This window comes from Monodelphis domestica, chromosome 3, assembly GCF_027887165.1.
Source record: "Monodelphis domestica isolate mMonDom1 chromosome 3, mMonDom1.pri, whole genome shotgun sequence".
NCBI lineage: Eukaryota > Metazoa > Chordata > Mammalia > Didelphimorphia > Didelphidae > Monodelphis > Monodelphis domestica.
Genome location: NC_077229.1, coordinates 77,964,011 through 77,988,278, shown reverse-complemented (window position 1 = coordinate 77,988,278; position 24,268 = coordinate 77,964,011). Strand labels below are relative to the sequence as shown.

Here is a 24,268-nt window from a genome sequence, read left to right as displayed (position 1 = left end):
CATTCTTACTATTTTTGGCTTCCACACCACCAGGCCTTTGATTTGACATACTACCTGCTGTAGGCTACCATCTCTAGAAAAGTCCTTTGTGTGCTCATGACCAGTAATCCAATATTCATGTCCCTTCCTTGATGCTCCACCCCAACCCCCTGCTCCCAAAGCAAGGAACAGTACTCATCCTCAATGCTATCAGTGACTAATCACTGAGAATATTTTTCTGTTCTTTTATATGTAGCTAATGTTAAAATATACTCCATTATCTCTTTGGATGGAAGATTTGTAAATGGGTAGGGAATATTTTCCTATATCAAGGAGGCCATCTGGAGGCACAAGCAAGCATTGCATGTCCATATCTATTCCATTGTCTAAAGTTTGGAAACTTCTGATATCAGATTAAAGAATATTGAGTAGGACAGGACCTTAGAAGTCACTTAGTTCAAACCTTTATCATGAAGTCCCATTACAATTACAAGTTCCTCAGCTGGTTGTTGAGTACTTCTAGTGATAGGGAACTTGCTGCTTGCTTCCTGAGGCATTTTTCTTTGTAGACTAGTCTGTCTACTGTTAGAATATTAGTTCCTTGAATGCAGGGATTTTTTCATTCTTTATGTCCCAAAGCCTTATATATTGTCTGGCTCATATTGCCTGTTGCTTAATTTATAGTTGGAGATCAGTTTCACTTCCATATCCTAGTCCAGATGCCTCTCCTGAGGCCTACTTGTATGCCCAATAGATAACTTCATTTTAATGTCATAGTGGGCCAGGGGATCATGGTGGTAAAAAGTATTGGACTTGGGGAGGCAATATGGCATAATAGAAATAGCACTGGCCTTGGAATTGGAATATCCAGCTCATGAGCAAGCTCTGTTACTACCTAGGTGACTGGGTAAGTCATTTAAACTTTACTGAATGTCAGTTTCCATCTTCTGTAAAATGGGCAAGATAATCCTTCCACCCGCTCCCTTCCTCACAATGTGAGGACAGCCCTTGACTTACAAAGTGTTAGTGGAATATGGGTTGTTGTTATTTCTTACCTTTTTTGAGCTTGTGTTCCCTATTGTGTAAGATGGGGATAATATTACTTGCTTTGTCTGTCTCAAAAGATTTTTGGTGATCAGATGAAATCATGTCTATAAATTACCTGGAAGTGTGAATATTGATTACTTTTCTGTTTCCTCCTATTCAGCAGTCAACCTTTTATGGAGTTTAATTATAAACAGGAGAAAGAAAGGTATTAGAGAGAGAGAGAGAGAGAGAGAGAGAGAGAGAGAGAGAGAAGGGAATAGGGCTTAAATACCCCCTCTGTTTAGGCTGGGCCAAAAGGCCCAAGCCCTTAAATAGCTGAGGCAAAGAAAAGAGATTAGTCCCTATCACTCATGTGACCAAAATGGAGAAACAGTCTCAGGGGCCTCCACCTCCAGCTTCCTTCAGAGCAAGCTTCTTAGAGCACAACCTCTCAGAGCACAACCTCTCCAACCTCTCTAGTCCTCAGACCCCACCCCCCCTATCTTTAAGGAAACCATCCAAGTTCCCTCCCCTCAGTTCTCACATCTACCAATCACTGTCCATGTCTTCCCTGTGCCAATGGTGGCTCTAGCTTAACCCAGGACCGCCCAGAGGACTGTGGCTTTGCACATGTCTGTTGAAGGTCATATTCTCAAATAATTAAATCTTGATCCTTTGCTGCAGCCCTTCCTAAATCCTGTTACCCTGAGTAGGGTGGAGATTGGAAGTAGGGTGGAGACCTGGTTCTGTCATTCCAAGTATCTCTATTGTATCAATTCTAAAATCAATCATGACTCAAAGAACTTCCTGTTCTATGCTTAAGCATAGGTCAAATCCCTTTCCATTGTTCAGCAAAAGGTTTCTGTCCTAAAGTAATCTTAAGTAGGGAGGAGAATGACCCTCCCATGCCAAGGGGGTTCACATTCCAATAGACTATCAGTAGGAAATTTTTCAAGTATGAAATTTCCCAATGGTGAAATTTCCAACATTTATAAGTCTAAGAAATTTTAAGGTTTATACCCCCCAGAGAGGCAGTAGCTTTGTTGTGGACCTCAGCGTTTGTTCAGTGTTCATTTATTTCTCTGATGAAAAGATTTACTTTTCTAAAAGAAGAAATCACCCCATTCAGTTTTCTTAATAAATTGTTTTTGGAATTGGTATTTCCTTAAACAAGACACAACTACACTTTGAAGCTCTGTAGATATCATCCATTTTTTCTTTTCCTCATTTCTTAGGAAATAATGCATGTCTTATAACATACTAGGTGTCCAGTATGTGTGTATGTATTTACAATTTCTGGGTTATGTCCCCACTTCACATGACAAAGACTTCAGCTACAAATTCTTTTATCTTTTAGGAAGATCCAGCTTCTTTTGATTAAGTACCACTTGCTGCCTTGGTGCTGAGAATCCTTAAAGATAGTGACCAGGTGAGTGCTTTAATTTTTCTCCCTTACATATAAAAGGTGATTTGCCTTAAGGTAGTAAATAGGGGACTCTTTCTTTATAGTAGGAAGGTTAAGAGATGGTCAACCAAAGAGCCTCATTGATAGTTACAAAGTTCAGGAGGTTCCTGAAGATCTTGCTGGTGGCCTCTAGCACATTGGGTGAATCTTCTTGGGAGGAACTATGGAAGAATATGGAAATGAATCCTTCAGGGAGGAAGGCATGGATGACTTGTGATCTGTAATCGCATATACATTCACTTAGGAGATTTTTGTATATTTAGAACTAATCCTTCAATCCTGCTTTAAAATTTACAGGGCCTCCCTATTGCTTTCCAAGTAATGTTAACACTTCTTGTCCTGATGCTCAAGGGCCTGCACAAGCGAGTACCATCCTGTCTTTTAAACTTAACTTCATATTCTCAGCTCTCACCAAAAAACAGTACTCTTTTTCCTTCAACATCCCAGGTTTTCCCACCCCTGGGTCCTTGTTCACATTTTGTTCATTTAATGTCTCCCCTGCCCTGCCCTCCCCCCGACCCCCTTTTGAATTTGAGTTCTTGCATATCTGTTGAAGCAAATCCAAAGTCGCTTCAAAGAAGCTTTCCCTGGACTCCCCCTTCCCCTGCCAAATCAGAATCATCTTTCTTCCCATAAGATCACACAAAACGCCTTGTTTTGATCCTCTGAAGGACTTGCTGCTTCAGTTACTGTATTTTAGTTGTCTGGGTAAAGTATCATGAAGATGCCGTGTTGCATAGTGAATAGAGCTCCAGACTTGGAGTCAGAAAGGCTGGAGTTCAAAGTTCTGCCTCTGACACTTACTGGCTGTTCTGAGAAGCCAAGAAACTTCTCAGTGCCCCAAGCAAGGCTGTGCCAATGTTAAGTTTCTGAGCAGGTGCTGATTTCTATCAGTTGAGGGGATTTCCCCCCACTAGGGTCCTATACTAGAAAAGTCAGAGGACTGAATGAAAATACATACTTTAATTGTCTCCCTGCTGGAGTTGTGAAATCTATGGGCACAAATGAGCAGTCCTTTTCTAAGCCCTCTGTGATCACCTTAGTGCTCTGTACACTGTTGGAGCTTAATAAATGCTTGGTGAGTTGAGATAAATTCTTTTGTAACTCTGTTCCAGCTGATGTGCCCCAACTCCCTACCCTCTTATCCAGCTTGCAGATATAATACAAGATAACCTTGAAGTAGCTAGTTCTAGGGTGAGAAGGGCCTTGGACCTAGACTCTCCCACCTTAACTTGAAGAACACACTCACTCTCTCAGAACTCAGTTTTCTAATCTGTAAAATGGGCTGAGAATACCTGGAGGGTTTTGGGGAAGTTCACAGGAGAAACTGTACTTTAAAGTACTTTGAAAACTGTGAAGCTGTATCATTATCCCTTTCCTTCTTAAGCTGCCTCTGCCTGGAATATTCTTCCTGTACTCCTCAGCCTCTTAGATTCCCTGGCTTTTTCAGAACTCAGCTCAGGAGCTACCTTTTCTATGAGGCCTTTCCTGATTCCCTCTGGCCCCCAGCTGCTAGTAAATACCTTGTATATATATTTTTATGTATTTGGGCATATGTGTGTTGTCTCACCTAAGAGAACTTTAGCTTCTTGAGGATAGGGATTATTTGTTTTCATCTTTGTCCCTGAATTCCCAGCACCTATGTGCACAGAGGCATACAGTCAGCCCTTAATACTGTTATTATTAACCCTTGTTAATTGGTGAATTGAACATGCTCTCCCTTCAAGCTTTTGAAAAACGAAAGAAAAAACATTTATGAATCTCTTATTAGGTACCTAGCCTGGTTTATGAGTCAAGATATAGGTGAGGGTGAGGAAGGAAGAAGGGGAATTGGCAAGGAAGTGGGAAGCTGGAGAGGCTTTGGAGGAAATGGAGAAAGAGGAAGAAAGCCCCTTCCATTGAACAACTACTAATCTCCTTTTATGAGAGTTTCTGAAGGGCTTCCCCCTTAAACTACTTTGTAGGTAACTTCTTTAATTATTAATTATAATAATACTCCTAGCACTTAAAAAGCTTTAATGACCATAAAGCAGTTTATAAATATTCCCTTGTTTAATCCTTACAACAACCCTATAAAGTAGGTACTGTTATTATCCCTATTTACAGTTGAAGAAAGTGAGGCAAACACAGGTTAAATGACTTTCTCAGGGTCATACAGTTAATAAGTGTCTGAGGCTACTGGCACAATGCCTGACACCTAGGAATTGCTTGCTAAATGCATGCTGATTGGGAGATTGGAAAGAAGAGCAGCAACCAAAAATTCAAGTGGATTTGCTTACCTTGTCTATGGACCACTTGTTCCTCAGGCTCTCTTACTACAACCACATAGTTTGTAGGATAAAGGAAGGAGGAAAGGCAAGAAAATTACCTGAGCCCAGTGTCTACCTTTCTTGGTGGCGAGTGGCTATTGGACAAACAACCACTAAAAGTCATATTTCCCCCATTATGACTGTTAAAAGTGTTCTAGCCTGCTGACTTGGCACATCCTGAATTGCCTACCTGTTGTCTTCATTAACTTTCTTGGGTAATTAATTTAATGGCTAGTAATCTAAACATCATTGACAGGGTATGGTTGTTATGCTGAAGTATCTCCATGTCTTTTCTTTGCTCCAAAATATTTGGTAGTTCAGATTGTTCTGTTGATTGGTAAAGTCACATTTTGATACCATTCTCTCCTTCTAATGGTATCTTATGTTCCTTCCCTTTGTGTACTCTGCTACACCCAGACTGAATTATTCTGTTCTCCAAACACTTCCTGTGTCTTTGAGCCTTTGTTCATACCCCAACTTCCCTCTTCTTTGTAGAATCTTATTTTTTAAATCCTAACCCAGCTACTACCTCCTCTCCAAGTTTTTCCTGACCTACTACTATCTTTTTCTCTTGGATCTCACATAGCACTTTGTTTCATACCTCACTCACTAATGTATTTATGCATTATTGTGTATTATAGTTATCTATGTGTCTTATGTCCTCTGTTAGCAGTTAACAGCATTCACACAAGCAGATGCTTAATATATGTAAAAACTTACATAACTGTATATATATATTATATTTAAGATGAACTGGGGCCCCCTCATCCCCCAAAACTGGAGCTTTTCACTATGCTGCTGTTTTTCAGGGGATAACAGAAATGAAATGTTTGTTAGTACAGTAGTTTGACAATGAAAAGATTATGGTATTTTACTTAGACTTAGAAAATCTTCTGAGGCAATAATCTCAATTTACAAATGAGAAAATTTTAAGCTTCAGTGGGAAATAACTTGGCTAACTAAAGTCATATAGGAGTAGCAGAGCTGAGATTCATACCCAAGTCTTCTTAACTCCACATTCAACATGCTCTCCATTTTATCATAAATTGGCAGGGTTTTTTTCCCCCACTGTCAGTCCTTCTATCCATAATGGAAAGCAAAACACAGAAATCATTTTCAAACCTTTGATATAGTTAGTCTCGGGGGCATTAATAGGATACTAGCATTTAGTATCATAACACTGGGAAATACAAGTTAAAAAAAATTTTTTTAAATCTAAGAGTTGGGAGGGATCTAGGTTATCTTTTCCATTCTTTCCTTAAAACACTTCCAGAGTTGGGGAAGCTCTTTTTTCTATCTTGGGATTGTGGGACAGTGCTAATTCTTAGGAAGTTCTTCCTTATGACCTAAATTTGATTCTTCAGTTCTTGTATTTTGTCTCCCACTCCTCATTTCTTGGGTCTAGTGTGACTTCCCAGAGAAAGGTAGAAAAAAAATCTGTTCCCTCCTTTCCATGACAACTTTTTGGGTATTTGAAGACATTGATCTTATCACTCTTGTCTTTTTTTCTTCTTTCACATAGCTATCAGATACTGCTAGATATTCTCCAGTTGGTCAACTTTTCTTCTGAAACATGGTCTCCAGAACCCAAAATGGTCCTCCAGATGGGGTCTTGGGACCCCAGGGCAGAGGACAATGCACTCTTATAATTCCCCCCCACCCTTGATCTAGATGCTAGATTGAAAAGGAGAGAACATCAGGAATTGCACAGACTATACAGGTTTACATTAGCATAACATTTTTTAACATCTACATCATACTTATTTTGTAAGCTTGTGGTCTTTTGAAACTTCCAAGCTTTTTTCACATATGAACTTCTTTAAATGAGGTCTCCTCCATTTTATAGTTTATTCTGTTGATTTTTTAACACCTAAGTTAACTAAGTCATTATCCCAAGGGAAAAGGTTCTGCTTGCACAAATATTTTTAGTAGCTCCCTTTGTAGTGATAAAAAACTGGAAAGTCAGGGACTGTCCATCAGTCAGGGAATGGATGAACAAGTTATGGTTGTAATGGAATATTGTTGTGCCTTAAGAAATGACAAATGGGATAAGTTCAGAAAAATTTGGAAAGACTTATATGAACTGATGTAGAGTGAAGTGAGCAAAACCAGGAGAACGGTGTATACAGTAACAGAAGTATTGCAAAATGATTATCTGTGAAGAGCAAAATATTATCAGTAAAACAAGGTCCCAAGATAACCTCAAGGGACTCATGATAAAAAAAGGCCTATGCAGAGCTAAAGAAGGAACTGTTGAAATTTGATTGCAGATTAAAGCATATCATTTTCATTTTTCTTTATGAATTTTTTATTGTATGTGTAATATATGTCTTCTGTTACATGAGGAATTTAGAAATATTCATCGCAAGAAAGCACTGATATAACCAATAGCAGACCATTTACTGCCTTGGAAAGTGGGGGAGAGAGAATCTGAATTGCAAATTGTCAGAAAACAGTTATAAAAAATTGCTTCTACATGTAATTGGAAAAAAAAATAAAAGACAATCGAAAAAACCCAAGTGAAAGGCCATTATATTTGTCCTATTAAATTTAATCTCATTAGTATCAACCAGTTTTTCTACCTGGAGAGACCTTTATGAATCTTAATTCCCAAATTAATTTGGTCTTTCCTTCTTGTGGGTACCAAAGTATAAGGACAGTAACTCATATTTATATAGCACTTAAAGTTAATGGATCATTTAGCCCAACCTCAGAATCAGAGGACCTGTGAATTGTTTGGATTTCAGTTATTCAACCAGTTCAAAGCCATCTAACTGTACTATCCTCCAAACCATATGTCTCCATCTCTACCACAAGCCTCACATGAGAGATGTCAAATGTTTTGGTAGAATGTAAATTTTCTTTGTTTTTGCTATTTCCATCAATTCCCAGTCTGCTAACCCTATCAAAAGAGATGGCAGTAGATAGAGCTCCAAGTCTAGAGTCAAGAATACCTAGGTTCAAATCTAACTTCAGGCATTTCCTAGCTGTGTAACCCTGGGCAAGTCACTTAACCCTGATGGCCTAGTCCTTGCCCTTCTGTCTTAGAGTTGTTACTAAGACAGAAAGTTAGGTTTAAAAAAAAAAGAGAAGTGAAGAATGGCTGACAAGTCCTGGACTTGAAGAAGCCTCACTAGCTCTTGGTGATCCCTACTTTCTTTTGACAGTGCTCAGAAATCATCTTTGAAGAATATCTTGGGGGCAACGGGGTGGTTCAGAGGATTGAGATCCAGGCCTAGAGACAGGAAGTCCTAGGTTCATGACCTCAGACACTTCCTAGCTGTGTGACCCTATGCCCAGATTTTAGGAGAGCTTATCAGACTCTAGCTGACTTTCTTCCTTTTCTCTATCAAGACCTTTGTGATAGAGTGGTCCCTTGTTCCCAAGTTCCCATTTTTTCTACTTCAGCAACAAGTGCCTCCTTGGTGAGAATTGGATCCTGAGTTGCAGTTCCCCAGTCACTTTCTCCGTCTTTTGAAATGTGAAATGATCATTACTAAGCAAATTGCAAATTTATCAGCTGCCCTGATTTTGCCACAGAGAGACACAGAGAAAGAGAGAAAATAATCCCACTGGTTTTTAAATAGTTGAAGTCCTCCATCATCATTATGCTTCCCATAAAAATTTGTGAAGTTTGTTTTTCAGACTCTCCATATGTCTAGGTGGTCTGTAGTATATTTATGATAATATTGCTTAGATCATGCCCTGTTGATCCTCACTGGAAGGTTCTCCATTCTCTGAATTTTCTCACCAAACTACAGAACCAAAACCCACAAGCATGCCAAAATGCCGTCCAGAGCTCCCAATGTCGCTGAGCAAGCTCCCAATGTTGCCAACATCACTGAGAGAGAGAGAGAGAGAGAGAGAGAGAGAGAGAGAGAGAGAGAGAGAGGAAGAGACACAAAATAAATAGGCAGTTCTTTACATCACTTCCTGCTTCTCACATGTACCAATGGTACCTTAAGGTTGGCTTAGGGCAGCCCAGGGGGTCTGCCAGTTGTTTCTGATTTGTCACTTGCTAGGACATGTTGGTCATAGAATATCCTCCTCATAGTTAATCCTTAAGTGGGGGTATATACATTCCTGGTTGCTAAAATTCTAAAGACTAAGCAGGGTGGAGTAAATCTAAAATTCACACCTTCCCCTCTCCATGCATTCCTGAAAACATTTCTTACATCACCCACCCCTTTGCCCAGTAGCTCAGTGGGAGCACTTCCTCCTTCCCCTGTCTGGGATAAGGCAGGGGGCTCACATGCAGCATGAGGGTTGCAGTTTGGGCACATGATCTCTAAAAGGTTCACCATCACTGAGCTAGAGTCTAGACACTTAATTGTTAAAACTGACTAACAATTTGGAGTAAATCTAATGCACTGAATTTGGAGTCAAGGATGAGGTTTAATGCTATATCTGCTATTCACCAGTACTATCCCTTTAGGCTGAGCCTAGAACCTGTGTGGTTTGTGAAAGAAGGGAGCCCTTTGCTATTGTTCAGTGTTTTTAGTCTTTTCTTCACCCCATGGGATTTTATTGGCAAAGAGGGTGTAGTGATTTGTCATGTCCTTCTCCAGTTCACTCTATAGATGAGGAAACTGAGACCAACAGGGTTAAAGTAAAGTGGTCAGGGTCATATAGCTAGTAAGTGTCTGAGGCCAGATTTGAACTCAGGTCTTCCTGACTCCAGGCTTGGTGCTCGATCCACTGAACTCTCCATAGCTGCTCAAGGGGACTCTAGATGATTTCTAAAATCTTTCTTAGCTTCAAATACTGTGATCCTAATTTATCTACTAAGTTAGAATTTTTGATATGCATTTGTCACATATCTTCTTTGCAAGAAATCCCATTGGTATCCTTTCCCTCCTGCTTAGAGGTAGCTGGGTGGTACAGTGGAGAAAGGCTTGGACTTGAAGACTGAAAGAACTGAGACACTGGCTATGTGACCCTGGGTGAGTCACTTATCCTCTATTTGCCTCAATTTCCACAGGTGTAAAATATAATAATACCAACAGGATTGTTATCAGGATCAAATGAGATACTATTTGTAAAAAAGCATAATGCCTGGCACAGAGTAAAGTGTTTAATAAATGCTTATTTCTTCCTTTTTCCTTTCCTTCCTCTTTCCTTTTCTAGATGCAGCTATGATGACTAGATCCACTCAGATTTATGTTACATAATCTCACCTGGACTCTTACTGGCTATTGTTTTGTACCTCCATAATTGACTTAATTGTCCCAATGACTACAGTGCCTCTTCCAAACCTTTTCATTCCTTTTCAGAACTTCCATAGCTGTATTTTGTTACTACCATCTCAGCTGAAAACCTTGTCTCAAATTTTACCTAAAATAAAATAAAAACAAGACAAAATACAGACTGTTTGCCAAGAGCTCCCTCTTTTCTCATCTTACATTACTGTTAATGCCTTCTGCCACCATTTCTTCCTTTACCCCAGTCTCTCATGAATCAATGGCCCTTCTCCTTGCCAAAGCTAACTAACCCCTATATATGCACAAGAGATCCCATCCCATCCATATTTCTCCAGCAGATCGCTCCTTTTCTCCTCCCCATTCTCACTTCTTTTTAGCCTCTCCCTGACTATCGGCTGCTTCCCTACTGCCTACAATCATGCTCATGTCTCCCATATCCTTAAAAAAAAGTCTCTTGCCAGGTATCATTCCATATCTCCCCCCCCCCCCTTTTGTGGCCAAACTCCTTAAAAGAGTGCTAAACAGTTGATATCAAGAATTATTTTTGTCTCATAATCTTCTTCAACATCTGATTCCCAGTGTTATCATTCAGCTTCAACATCTGATTTCCAATGTCATCATTCAGCAGAAACTACTCTCCAAAGTTATTTATGATCTCTTTATTGCTAAATTTAATGACCTTTTCTCAATCCTCATCCTTCCCCACTTCTCTGTAATGTTTAACAATGTTGATCAGTGTCTTCATCATACCCTTTCTCTAGATTTCTCTCTTCATTTTCTTCTTGTCTATCTAACTGCTTCCCCGTTAGTCTCTTTTGCTGGATCTTCATCTAGCTTGGGCATTATAATTGAATATCCCTGAAAGTTCTGTCCTAGTCTGCCTTCTCATTTCCCTCTATATTATTTCATTTCGTGATAACTGTTCTCATGGATTCAGTTGTCATCTCTATCCAGATGATCCTCATATCTGTTTATCCAGCCCTAACCCCTCTCATGACTTCCAGTCTTATATCTCCAACCAGATGTCCTATAGATATCTTAAATCAATGGGCCCCAAACTGAACTCATTATTTTTTTCCTTTCATGCACTCTGGCTCACAAAATAAATATCACTCCTAATTTTTCTCCTATATACCTCATTCTCTCTAACACTTCTGCCTCCATGGTGTAAACCCGTATCACCTCACACTTGATCTATTGCAATAACCTTCTAGTTCACTTCCCTACCCCACATATCTCTCCAATGATTATGTAATTCCCCATATTCAGAAACTCTAGTGGCTCCTTAATACCTTCAATGTAAAATCCTCTGGTTTTCAAAGCCCTTCATCATCTATCCCCTTCTTACCTTTCTAAACTTCTTATACTTTCTTCCCCCAAGTACTCTGCAATCTGGTAACACTGGACTCTTGGCTTTAGTTAAGGAAGTTAGTTGGCACAGTGGATAGAGTGCCACAGCCAGAGTTTGACTCTGGGTAAGTCACTTGACTTCTCTCAGCCTCATTTTCCTTATCTGTAAAATGGAGATAATAATAGCACTTGCTATTATTAGGTTGTTGGAAGGATCAGTGAAATCATATTTATAAAGCACTTTGCAAACCTGAAGGTGCCATATAAATGCTAACTAGTATCATCTTCTCAGAAGACATTTCATTTCCTAACTCCGTGCATTTTCCTTTGTTGTCTACCATCCGCGGAACTCTCCCTCCTCGTCTCTGCCTCTTGGCTTCCCTGACTTCCTTCAAGTCCCAGCTAAAATTCTTTCTATAAGAAACCCTTTCTCATCCCCCACAGAACAATGCCTTACCTCTCCACTTGTATATTTCTTGTTTGTATATAGTCACTTGCGTGTCGTCTCCTCCATTAGACTCCTGACTCTTGCCTTCTTTGTTTCCTCAGTCCTTACTACAATGCCTGGTACATAGACTATTAATTGGCCAGGATGTGAGGAAGCTAAACAGAGCTATGGCATGATTTAGCTGAATGCTGGTTGCCCTCCAAGTTGATTTTTAAAAACTTTTTCTCTTTCTTGAAGAAACTTTGCCAGTCCCTTTATTTTTGTCAATTTTTTTTCCATAAAGGAAATGCACTACATAGTATGTTGCTGAGCAAAATGGGTGGTGATGATGCTCGAGGACCATGATCACATAGTAACAGTGTAATTGATTTTAGTTATTTCTGTTTCTGAAAAACTGTACTTTAAGAAAGATTTAAGAATTTAGGCTTCAGTGGCCATCCTTCTGTGTGCTTATTTCTAGTGCTTTAAACAAATATACCACGAGGGGGCAGACCGAACTCATGCAAACTGCACTTGCAGCTGATTGGAACATAACAGATTTGAATTCTTCTGTTTCTAGCTGATTTCTCCAAATACAGGTTTTGCATAAAATGAAGATTTATTTCCTTTTGGACCAGGCTTGCAGTAGGCTTTTGTTTCCCTGGCCAGGAGAGGGAGATCAAGTCTATGATAATTTTGGGGGTCCCTGGAGATTCAGATGGGATACCTGAGGATCTGCTTCAGAGTTGATCTGAATTACAATGGATGCTCAAGTATGGAATGTCTTAATCAGGCAAAATTGTTTCAGCGTTTATGGGAACCAACTGGAAAATCCTGGTTCTTGTCCTGGCTCTGCCACCAATTCATAGTGTGACCTTTGCTAAATCCCAGCCTCAAAATTGGAAAGGACTCAAAAAAATCATCTAGGGATTGTTTTATTCTTTGTATTCACTGCCTGGCATATAGCCAATGTTTAATAAAGTTTGTTGGTTAATTGATTGGAAGACCTTCAGTCATGGACAAACTACTGCATGTGCTCTACTAGACCTTACACAGAGATCTTTTCAGTCTTTGCGTTAGCCTTCCAAGGCTCCTCTTCTTCTTTCTCTAAGAAGTGATTGGGAGACTTCTGGTCATAATTCTATTTCTTGCCTTCTCAGGCCTTGCCAAAAAAAAAAAAATCTAGCCTTTCTCCCACATGTTCTTCAGATTCTTGAGGACAAGCTATCATCTCTCTCTTATATTTTCCTCCAGATAAGCATTCTGGTTCCTTCAGCTAGATTTTGTGTGACCTGGTTTTGAATCACCATCCTAATGTGGTCACCCTCCTTTGAATACTCTAGCTTATTTAGTGTCGTTTCCCTCCATATGTGCCTAGAACTAAATATAATGCTGTAGATGTGATTTCACCAGGACCAAGGACAGCAGGAATATAACTTCATTCCAAAAGAACATTTCCACCAACCCCCTCTCTCCTTTTCTTACTATCCTATTTCTACCTGATAACACAGAATTACAATATCAGAGTGAAAGTACCTTCAGCCCCTTCACCTTCTTTCCTTATCTAATCAGTTATGGAATCTTCACAATTCTACCTCAATAATAGCTCTCACATCCCTCCCCTTCCCTAAACATAACTGCCACCCTAGTTCATGCCCTCATCACCTTTTACCTTGACTACCGTGATAGCTTTATGTTCTCCTTGCCTTTAGTTTCTCCAGTTTATAAACTATCTTTCCCACACCTCCCAAAGTGATCTCCCCAGTGATTTTACTTCTCTGCTAAAGTAGCTTCACTGACTCTCTACTGCCCTCTAGGACAAAACTTCTTTTTATTCTAGAGGATCATCTAGGACAGTAATGGGCAACCTTTTGGGCTTGGTGTGTCAAAATTCACCAAAAAACCGAGCATAACTCGGGTGGTGTGTCACTTTGAGAAAAAAAAAATAATTTCATGATATTGATAATTTAAATAACAACAATGGATAATTGTAATATATAACTGTATTTAATAAACCAAAAACTATTTAACTTACCTGCTTAGTGACTTTTTTGTTCATCTGTCAGTCAGTTTCTTTTGTTGGTCTTGATATTATTTAGCTTGATAAGTGAGGGGGAGGGGGAATTCTTTAATTAACACGCCTATTAGTGACTTTTTTTGTTGCTGAATTTCATTGGCTAACTCTTCAATTGAAGGTTGGTATTTTGTACACTTCAAGCCCAAGCAAGCATTACTAACTTCATCTTGTCAATCTGTTTCTGTTGTTGGTTTTGATATTATTTAATGCTAAGAATAAGGTCTTCCAAAAGTACATAGAGGGGAAAATTGTGAGTAAAGCCATTGCTATATTTTTCAGGGTGCTAAAAATGTCTGGTAATTGGTTCCAGGCACTCCAAATTTCCTGTTCGTAGTGGCACTCCCAACACAACAGTTCTTGCCTAGTTCATTGCTGGGGAAGGCTGTTGGCCTTTTCTTCTAGAAGAAAAAATTCAAAGTATATATATCCCAGTAGGTATATATGTATACCATCAGTTTTCTTTCTTTCTTTCTCTTTCTCTCCCTCTCTCTTTCTCTCTTTCTCTCCTTTCTTTCTCTCCTTCTCTCCTTCCCTCCTTCCCTCTTTCCCTCCCTCCCTCCCTCCCAATCTTCCTTCCTTCCTTCCTTCCTTCCTTCTCTCTTAGAATCGGTACTAAGTATCGGTTCCAATGCAGAAGAGTGGTAAGAGCTAGGCAATGAGGGTTAAGTGACTTGCCCAGGGTCACAGAGCTAGGAAGTGTCTGAGGCCAGATTTGAACCCAGGACCTCCCATCTCTAGGCCTGACTTTCAATACACTGAGCCACCCAGCTGCCCCTCATTGGTTTTCTATCTTAAATACACTACAGTCATTCCTCTGCCTCTTTATAGTATTGATTCTTTCGTGCTAGTAAGCAAGTTGCTGCTGTATGACAGGTTTCTCAGGGTAACTTCTTAGTTTTTATCTTAAATATAGTGGATATCTTTCACTTCTGGGAAATGTTAATTGTCTTGGAAGTAGATTTTGTGTGTTATTTTATTTGTGCTTATATCCAAATCTAATCACAAAGAGTAAACTGCAAACACAGTTATCAAATAATGCCAAAGCAACTTATGATCAAATTTGGTGGCCTCACTCAATAGGTTGGACATTATGCATTAGTAGATGGTCAGGAAACACTTGATGAGTTGACCTAATTGGTTCAGACCAAATTCTAGTCTAGTTGCCCTATTGAATAATGTGTGTTATTTAAAAGATGGGGAATATATACTTCCTCCCAACTCCTAGGATTGTGGGACTTGATCATCTCATCCTACCCCTCATTTCATTGATAGGGAAACTTGGGAATAAGGAGTCACATACCTTGGCTGGACTAGAGCCAGGGTTCTTTCACTACTGAATTAGATTCCCTCGGATAGAGAATTGATGCTGGTTTCTCAAGTCTCCAGATGGAGAACTAAACATGGGGAAGTTGGTGTGGCAAGGAGATGTGGAATAAGGCTAGATGTCCTTTTTGTTTGGGCCCTGTATAAACTGTGAGTTTGTTTTCCTTTGTGGTTTCCCCCCTAATGTGGGCCATCTGCTAGGAATGTCCTTGCTTATATGAGATCCTCCAATGCCAGGAGAGAAGTTACTTCCATTCCTTCTGACTTTCAAAGCCAGCCTATTTTTTTTCCTTTTGCTTTAGAATCTAAAACTGGAAACTGTCTAGTTTAATCCCTTTGTTTTATATATGAGGAAATTGGGAACCACCTCCTCCAAATGAATGACCTTCATACACTTTTCCTTGGGAGGCTTTGTTTTCCTTGGCCAGTATAAAGATCACCTTCCCTAATGCCCTACATGTAGCAAGCATAGAGGTGCCTTGTTTTTATCAGACGGCTTTCATTGCTTCACTAATGCAAACATTTCTCTTGTTTCCTTGCCACTATTGTAAAATAACCCTGTGGCCTCCTGTCATCAGAGTGGGTTTGCTGATTGCTTCTGTTCATCTTGCAGAATTTTGTACATTTGTTTTAAAAAACACCAGCTTGGCGCCATTTATCTTGATAGTGGCATTGCCATTCTGGGGCAAACTCCAAATAGAACATGCAAATCTGAATGTTTTTCTTTCTTTTCCCATGTTACTTCCTAGCATTAAATTGGTTCTGCATGTGTTGAAATTCTCAGTTTTATCAGTTCTTTCCATGGACACTGTGTTCCTCTAACAGAACTGCCAAGTCATACAGTTATATACTTTAAAATGTTCCACCTCCCTCAAGGGCCTCTTGTCATTTACCAAAGAAATACTTGTTGCCCTAAATTCTAGGCCTCCCAGTGTAGATTTGCAACCCAGACTCGAAACCTGCACCCCCTTTCATTGTGTGCTCTCTGTGGTTCCCTCTTTATCCCTCTCCCATCTTATAGTGTCTCTGTGGGCTCCTTAGTATTTTTTTTAAATTTTAACTCCTTACCTGCTGTTTTAGTATCAGTATCAAGACAGAAGAGTGGCAAGGGCTAGGCAATCAGGTTCTTGTCCTGACTTGCCCAGAGTCACACAACCAAGAAGTGTCTGGGGCCATATTTGAACCCAAGTTCTCTTGACTTCAGGCCTGGCACTCTGTCCACTGTGTTACCTAGCTGTACCAGCTCCTTAGTATCTTCCAAGGCCTTGCTTATATGAAACAGTGGGCCCATTTGGGATATAAGATTACGGTAGAAGACCTAGCTGTCTGGCTATGGACAACTCACTCCCCTTCTTTAGGTCTTCTTCTTTCCCCATAAAATAACTATAACGATACTTTTACTATCTCCCTAGTATGAGCTGATATGAACTGCAAAGACCATTTAGAGTTCTTATTGAGGAGGAGGAAGTTGGGTCCCAGAGAAGCTAAGTAGGTCGCCTAGGGTAACCCAGACAGCAGCAGCATCAGGCCTTGACTCGGGGGCTCAGAGACCAGTTCTGGGAGTCCTACCACTATACCATGCTGTTCTTCTCAAGGATGTGGAGAGGAGCAGGTTTGATTTAACCATAAAGCCCCATAGAAAATGAGCTGTGAATGTTATAATTAACTCCTCTATCTTGCTCATCCTCCCTCTTTGTGTCATCTCCTGAAAGAACTGCTGGTGTGTAGGATTGAACAGTTTTCATTTGCTATTGCCCTTTTTTGTCTGGGCCAAGAAATATAACCAGGAGAATCTAATTTTTGCACTCTTCTTGGGTTGCTGCTGTTCTGCCTGTGATTTACTAAGCAACCAGTTCATCTGTCAGCTTTTGGCAGAGGAGTTACAGTGCACAAATATGGGCAAAAGTATGTTCTCTGGGATTTCAGTGACGATCAAAACTCACTGAACCACATTCACCAGGTCCTAATAGGAATTCCTTGGAGGCCATCTAGATCGCTTGTATCATCTCTTCCTTTCACATTAACAAATGTTTATTAAATGCCTCTTACATGTAAGGATGATATCATTCTGGGATGCAAGGACAAAATAAAAAGTCCCTGCCCCTCTTAAGTAGTTTGGATCCTGTGTTCCTCTTGATACCTTGGTGATCATTTGGCTCCTTAGTAATCCCATTAGTAACCTTGGAGGAGGTAAATCTCAATCTAATTGGGCACTTGGACCATTTTACAGTGCAAAGGTCCAAATGGGACAGAAACATGCTACATTTGGCACTGAAGAGAAAATATCAAACCTTAGTTCACCAGGGTGAAAACTCCCATAACTAAACATTGCCAACTTTTGTTGATTGTTCCTTTATACTCTCATCCCTTGCACCCATCCTTCCTCTCTTCCCTGGTCCCTAGCTTAGACACATATCACTTATCTTTGTCCAGACTATTATAAAAGCCTCCTTAATCATATTCCTGTATCCTCCTCTATTCTGTCTCTAACCCACCCTCCACATAGGTTCCAAAATAGTTTTCCTAAAGCTGAAGCCTGACCAGATCACTCTTTTACTCCAGAACTTTCAGGGGCTCCCATAGCCTCTAAGATAAATACAGGTGTCTTATCTTGGCATTGAAACCATTTTCCAGACTTACTTTACATTTTTCCTTTTCCCAGTCTGACCTAACTCTTGTCCAGAGTCAGCAGCACTTCACCTCCTTTCTTTATGCTTTTGCCCAGGCTGTCCCCTAAACATGGAATATGCACATAGTCCTCACCTCTGCTTCTCACTGGTCTCCTTTAAGGCTCTTATGAATAGCCTTCCCTGATCCCTCTTCTTGTGTGTCTTCTTTCTCTTCCCAAATAATTTTATCTGTGCTTCTCTGTTTATGTGTATTCCCCCAGGAGAATGTAAACCCCTTGAGGTTAGGAATGATTATCTTTTGTATTCCTAGTGCCCAGCCCAGTGTCTTACACTTGGTGTTAATAAATGCTTATTAGAGCATATTACATGACAATAGATGACACTTGTATATCACTAAGGACTGCAGAGTGCTTTACACCCATTATCTCACCTGAGCCTCTCAATAAACTAGCAAATAGGTGCTATAACTATTTTTGTTCCCATTTTGCAGATGAGAAAATTGAAGCTTAGGTTAAGTGACTTGCCCCTTCTTAGACATATGGTCACTGTGTCAAAGGAGAGGTAGACCTGACTTCAAGTTCAGTAATATATCTATTATGCCACGTTGCCTCTCAAAAATAACAGGGTTATGGCAGGTAGGTAGCTCAGAGGATAGAAAGCCAGGCCTGGAGATGGGAGGTCCTCTTTGACACTACTTAGCTATGTGACCCTGGGCAAGTCACTACTTAACTGCAATTCACTCGCCCTTGCCACTCTTCTGCCTTGGAACTGATACTTATTATTGATCCTAAGTCAAAAGGTAAGGGTTAAAAAAATAATTGGGGCATTTATTCAGTAAATATTGATTGAACCATTAATAGAAGGTAGCATCAGGCTGTGTGGTAGTTGGTTTGGGTTCTAGTTATGATTTTGCCTTGAAGCAGCTGTGTGATACTGGAGAAATCCCTTCAAATTGGTTGAATTCAGTTAGTACGAATTATTTGCCTACTGTTTATTTTTAAGGAGTTGTCCTAGGCATTGGGATACAGAGACAGAAACAAGACAGCCCCACCCTTAAGGAACTTCTCTTCCTCTTTTGTAAAAGTAAGGAATTGGACTAGATGGTCTCTAGTATTCCTTTCTCTTTTGCTATCTATTATTAGTAGAAGCTTGTAAGGGGCAGCTGGTGGCTCAGTGGATAGAATACTAGGCCTGGAGTGAGGAAGACTCAGATCAGCAACTATCCTGATCCACCAGCAAAAAGATTACAGCTCACTGAAGGCTCAGGTGATGGTTAGCATTTTTAGGAAGAAAGGATTTTTTAATTAAGGCATGTACATTTTTTTAGACATAACACTAGTGAACACTTAAGAGGCTACAGTACAGTCTAAATATAACATGTACTCCGAAATAAAAATATTCATGTGACTTACTTTATTGCAATGTTCACTTTTTGTGGTGGTCTGGATCTGAACCCACAATATCTCTGAAGTATGACTGTATAATAAGATGCTTAATACAACGTACACAGTTTACAGAATGGCTTATATCCATCACCTCATTTAATTCTTATAACAGTCCTTTAAGGTAGACATTACCTCCATTTTACAGATGAAGAAACTGAAGTTCAGAAAGTTTACATGCCTTGCTTGTGGTCATACAGCTAAGAGGAGTCGGGCAGGATTCAGATGCAAGGGGGCGGGAGCAGGATCTCCTTCCTTCAAGTACTTGTTCTTTTTACTTTATCATACGGGTCTCATGTGCCAACACTGCTATGTGCTGGAGGATGTGGGGGAGATAGGAACTTTAGAAAAGAAATTTAGAACTTCATAATAAAAACAAATTGTAAATCCTACCTCTACATTACATCGAATTAGATTTAGAATTGGGAAAGACCTTAGAGATCATCTGTCCAACTTTCTCATTTTACGGATGAGGTGAGGTCCAGAGAGGGGAAATGACTGGCCTGAGGTCACTCAGATAGAAAATGACAGTCAAGGTCTGAATCCAGGTTTTTCTGTTCTGAATTCAGTGTTTTTTCAATTCATTCAAAGGGTTTGTATTACTGCATCGTGCTTTGCTAGCATTTCTTCAGCTAGCATTCATTGTCTTATTTAATATGGACCCAACCTGCCTTTCTAAGCTTATTTCTCTGTTTAACTTTACACACAGGGTTTTAACTAAAAAAACTAGATGTCTAATAGAGAAAGCACTGGGCCTGAAATTAAGAAGACCTGAGTTTAAATCTAGCCTCAGATTCTTCCTAGCTGTATGTCCCTGGGCAAGTCACTTCAGCCTGCCTGTATTTTCTCAACTATAAAATGGGGATGATAACAGCACCTACCTCTCAGGGCTATTGTAAGGACCAAATGAGACAACATTTGTAAGAGCATGGAGCACAGTGCCTGCCACATAGGAGGTGCCTTATAAATGTTTATTCCCTTCTCCTCTCCCCCCTCTATTTGTTTCCTTACTTCTTCTCTTGCAAATTCTATTCTTAAATGTGTGTTTGCTTGTTTGTTTTCCATATACTTTTTACCTGTTGAGCTTCTCAAAGTCCAATTCAGATTCCAACTCCTCTAATTTCCCTGGTTACAAGTAAAAGTGCCCCTGGGAGAATTAGAGATATTTGTGAGTCATGACTTTGCACATAATAGGCACTCAAATATTGTCAAATTACTGAAGCCATGAGCTCTCTAGCTCATCTCATGGCAAAGTTGGACATTTAAACTGATACACTTATCTGTGTAGTGACTTATATTCGTTGTTCAGTCACTTCAGTCATGTCCAACTCTCTCTGTTTCTTGGTATAGATACTGGAGCGATTTACCATTTCCTTCTCCAGTGACAAACAGAGTTAAGCGATTCCCCCAGGGTCACACAGCTAGTAAGTATGTGAGGTCAAATTCGAACTTGGGGCTTCCTGACTCTAAGCCCAGAGCTGTCTCTATTGTGCTACCTAACTGTGCCTGCATGGCTTACATACTGGCTGTATTATAAGCTCTTTGTGGGTAGGGAGCAAAGCTTATATATAATTCTACTTCCCTCAGTACCTAACAAATACATTGCACACAAAATAAATGTTTAGAGAATGATTTCACCCTCATCTGCTTCCTGGCCAGTCTGCTCTTTAGTGGTTTCTTTTCCTCTTTCAGCCTTTGGGCTTTGATGTTATCTTAAACTGATTTCAGCTGGATAAATCTGTTTGTTGTGGAGAGGGATGGGAGCATACGGGCACAAAGCAGACTCAATCCTTGCTTGTGCTCGGGCAGGGCTTTGCCTAGTGTCAACTCCAAATACCAGATACAGAATGCCTAGAATGTCAGAGCAAAAGAGGACATTTTCTGCTGGGCTTTTTTTTCCCCTTTTGGTAACCAGAGCCTTATTTTGACCGCTGGGACTCCCTTACTCTTTTGAAGTGTTATTGATGGATGAATGTCTAATATAGAAATGCACAAATGGCAATTCAAACCATTGTTATAATCAACAGCATCTGTTGTCTACTGTTGGTTGTTGTCCTTCCATCCTCAGAGGACCCAAATGGCATCATTGTGTTGGAGTCAATGTACAGTGTGTCTGACTGTGGCTGATCAGACCATACGTGAGCTTGAACCAGGCACAAATAGCATATACGAACATTTGATTCAGAACTGTCTCTAAATTTGCACATTGCACATTTCTTTTGAGCCACTACAAGTCTGCTTTGCTCATGGAACACAGTGCCTTCTTCACGCAGGACAGCCCTATGCCAGCGTCTCTCATGTCTTACAACTGATATTGAAGTTCTTCAGAGAAACCTTGGGAATGTCCTTGTTCCATTTCTTCTGACCTCTTTGTCTTGTGTGAGTCTTGTCTTGTGTCTCTTGGTAAAAGAGTCTTTTAGGCAAACATGCATTTGGCATTTGAATGAACAATGTGATCAGCCCCTTGGAGCTGGACTTTCTGTTGTAGCAGTCAGATGCTTGGCAGTTCAACTCCAGAGTGGATCTCAGATTCTGATACTTTATCTTGTCTGGGGATCTCCAGAATCTCCCTAAGGCAATTCAAATGGAAGTGATTCTATTTCTTTAGCATAGTGCTGGTATGTTGTCCAGGTTTCACAAGTATACAATGAGGTCAACACAGCAGCTCTGTAGGCCTTCCGTTAGGTAGGCAGCCTGATACTTCTTCTCTCCCACTCTTTTATTTGGAGCCTCTCAAACAGTGGGCTAGCTCTGGCAATATGTGCATCAACCTTGTCTTCTAGGTGGACATTCCTGGAAAGATAAGTGAACTTATCCATAGCATTCAGAATTTCTCCATTTACAGTAACCAATGGTTCCATGTGTGGATGGTGTAGTGCTGGCTGGTGGAGAACCTCAGCTTTCTTAAAGTTCATTGTCAGGCCAGAAAATGCACAAGCAGCAGAGGAGTCTTAGAGGCTGCACTGAGTACACAATTATCAGTGAACAGGAAATTGTGCACCAACTGCCCCTCCATTTTGATCATTGCTTTGTAGTCTTTTCATTTTTAAACCCTTACCTTCAGTCTTAGAATCAGTACTAAGTATTGGTTCCAAGGCAGAAGAGCAGTAAGGGCTAGGCAATGGGGGTTAAGTGACTTGCCCAGGATCATACAACTAGGAAATGTCAGAGGTCAAATTTGAACCCAGGACCTCCCATCTCCATGCCTGGTTCTCTATTTACAGAGCTACACTTTGTATGTGGTAGTTGACCTTGATGCCATTTTCATCCTCATTGAAGGCATCTGACATTATCAATGAAAATATCACTGCCCATTGAAATTGCAGTTGTCTCTCTCCTCCCCAATTTGGGGAGAATACTTTCCTTAGTAGAAGAAACTTTTGTATTTTGTATGGCTTATTGTACTAGTTTTTGCTTGCATGTTAAAAATGACCCTTGTAAGCTGAAGTCATCGTTTATGTACCACAGATTTAACAGATTTTTTTCCCTTGTAACTTTGTCAAAGGCTTTACTGCCATTTGTTTTCCAATACCCTCTCCCACTGCAGAATAACAGCAGATTCTTTCAAGGTTGTTCTCAGGCTGAGTGCCTGTCCTGACAGAACCACTTCCTCCAAATGCTGATTGTATGTCATCCTTGAGTAATATATGAGAATCAGCCCATCATAGGTTTCCACACACACAACAGGCATTTTCATTAGGCTTTTGAAGGTGTTGAATGTGTTTCAGGCTAAATGCTTCCTATCATGAATTTGGAAAAGACTGTCCATGAGCATAGGTGCATTTGCCCTGGAGAGTTAGTGCATTTAAATCTTCAAGAATACTTGAAAAGTGAACTTTACTGATAGGAATAATGTCAGAATAGAGCTTTCTTTTTTTTTTCCTCTTTGTAACCAAAAGCAATCCAGCCTCAGATTTAATTGTTGCTGAGGACTCATCCTGCAAGCCTGATGTGTTCATTGGTGCTTATATCAGGGTGGAGAAAGCTGATAGAGGACCAGGAACCCCACAGTCCTGGAGGAGTGAGTGGATATCATCCAGTCGGGTCTGAGAGGGCCTTGGCTGCCCTTGCTATTTTTTCAGAGTCCTGCCTAGCTGTATCTTAACTCATGTCATTCAGTAAATCTTTCTGGAATATACATGAATTAGATATTGAGTTTGTTTTCACCTTTTAGTTGTCTGGAGGCAACATTTACCATATAACTGTCCATTTTGAGAGCTAAATGTCTGTGAATTGATGGGAAAGCCTAATCATCTCTCCATTTCTCAGAATTAACCTAAAAAAAAAATTAACCTCATAAGCCTAGGACAGAAGCTTAGTTACTACCAGTTCATTTATTTCATTTGACATGTAAAAAACTGAGACCCAGATAAGGAAAATAACTTACCCAAGATCACACAGGAAATCAAAGCAAAACTAATACTAGAACTCAGTTCTTTGAATTGTTGACTAGTGATCATACTTTGTGACCTTCCAGGCTATACAGGATTGTTAAATGCATCTTATTTGGCAGAGAGCAAGTAATCTACAATTTGTTTACAGGTCAGAGTACAAAAATCTCTAGAGAGATGAAATCCATGACAATGGCAGGCCTGATAAAACATGTTGCATGCCCAAGATTCTACTTCTTGGCACTTTCATGCTCACCCTTCCCTCTCACAGTAAAGACTAGAATGCTACCTTCCTTATGTTAGATTAGATTGGGTGCTACTTGAGGACAAAGATTGTCTTTGGCCTTTCTTTGAATCCTCAGCACTTAGCACCATGCCTGATACATGGTAGGCACTTAATACATGTTTATTAGCTGGGTGACAAATCTTACTTCAGTTAGCCAATTAGGCAAATACTAAAGGAGCTTCTGCCCCATGGTCCAACCTATGGCCACAGAAGACCATATATTATCTTCTTGGAACTTGCTCTGGCCAAGGAGATAAGAATACATAGACAACAATAAGAACCAAAACACAGAACTACAGAATCTCCAAGTCTATGGAAGGGTCTCAGAGGTCACCCAATATCAGAACAAGAATCTATTGACA

At 40.1% G+C, this 24,268-nt stretch overlaps 1 protein-coding gene across 2 annotated transcripts in view; it reads left to right on the top strand.

Annotated features, from left to right (window-relative positions):
• GNG7 (G protein subunit gamma 7) overlaps window positions 1-24,268 on the top strand; it is a 407,763-nt gene that overhangs the window by 64,153 nt on the left and 319,342 nt on the right. For both annotated transcript variants that reach the window (XM_056822219.1, XM_001364671.4), the window contains exon 2: window positions 2,363-2,434. The gene's annotated coding sequence lies outside the window, so the exon portion shown is untranslated. The remainder of the gene's footprint in view (window positions 1-2,362; window positions 2,435-24,268) is intronic.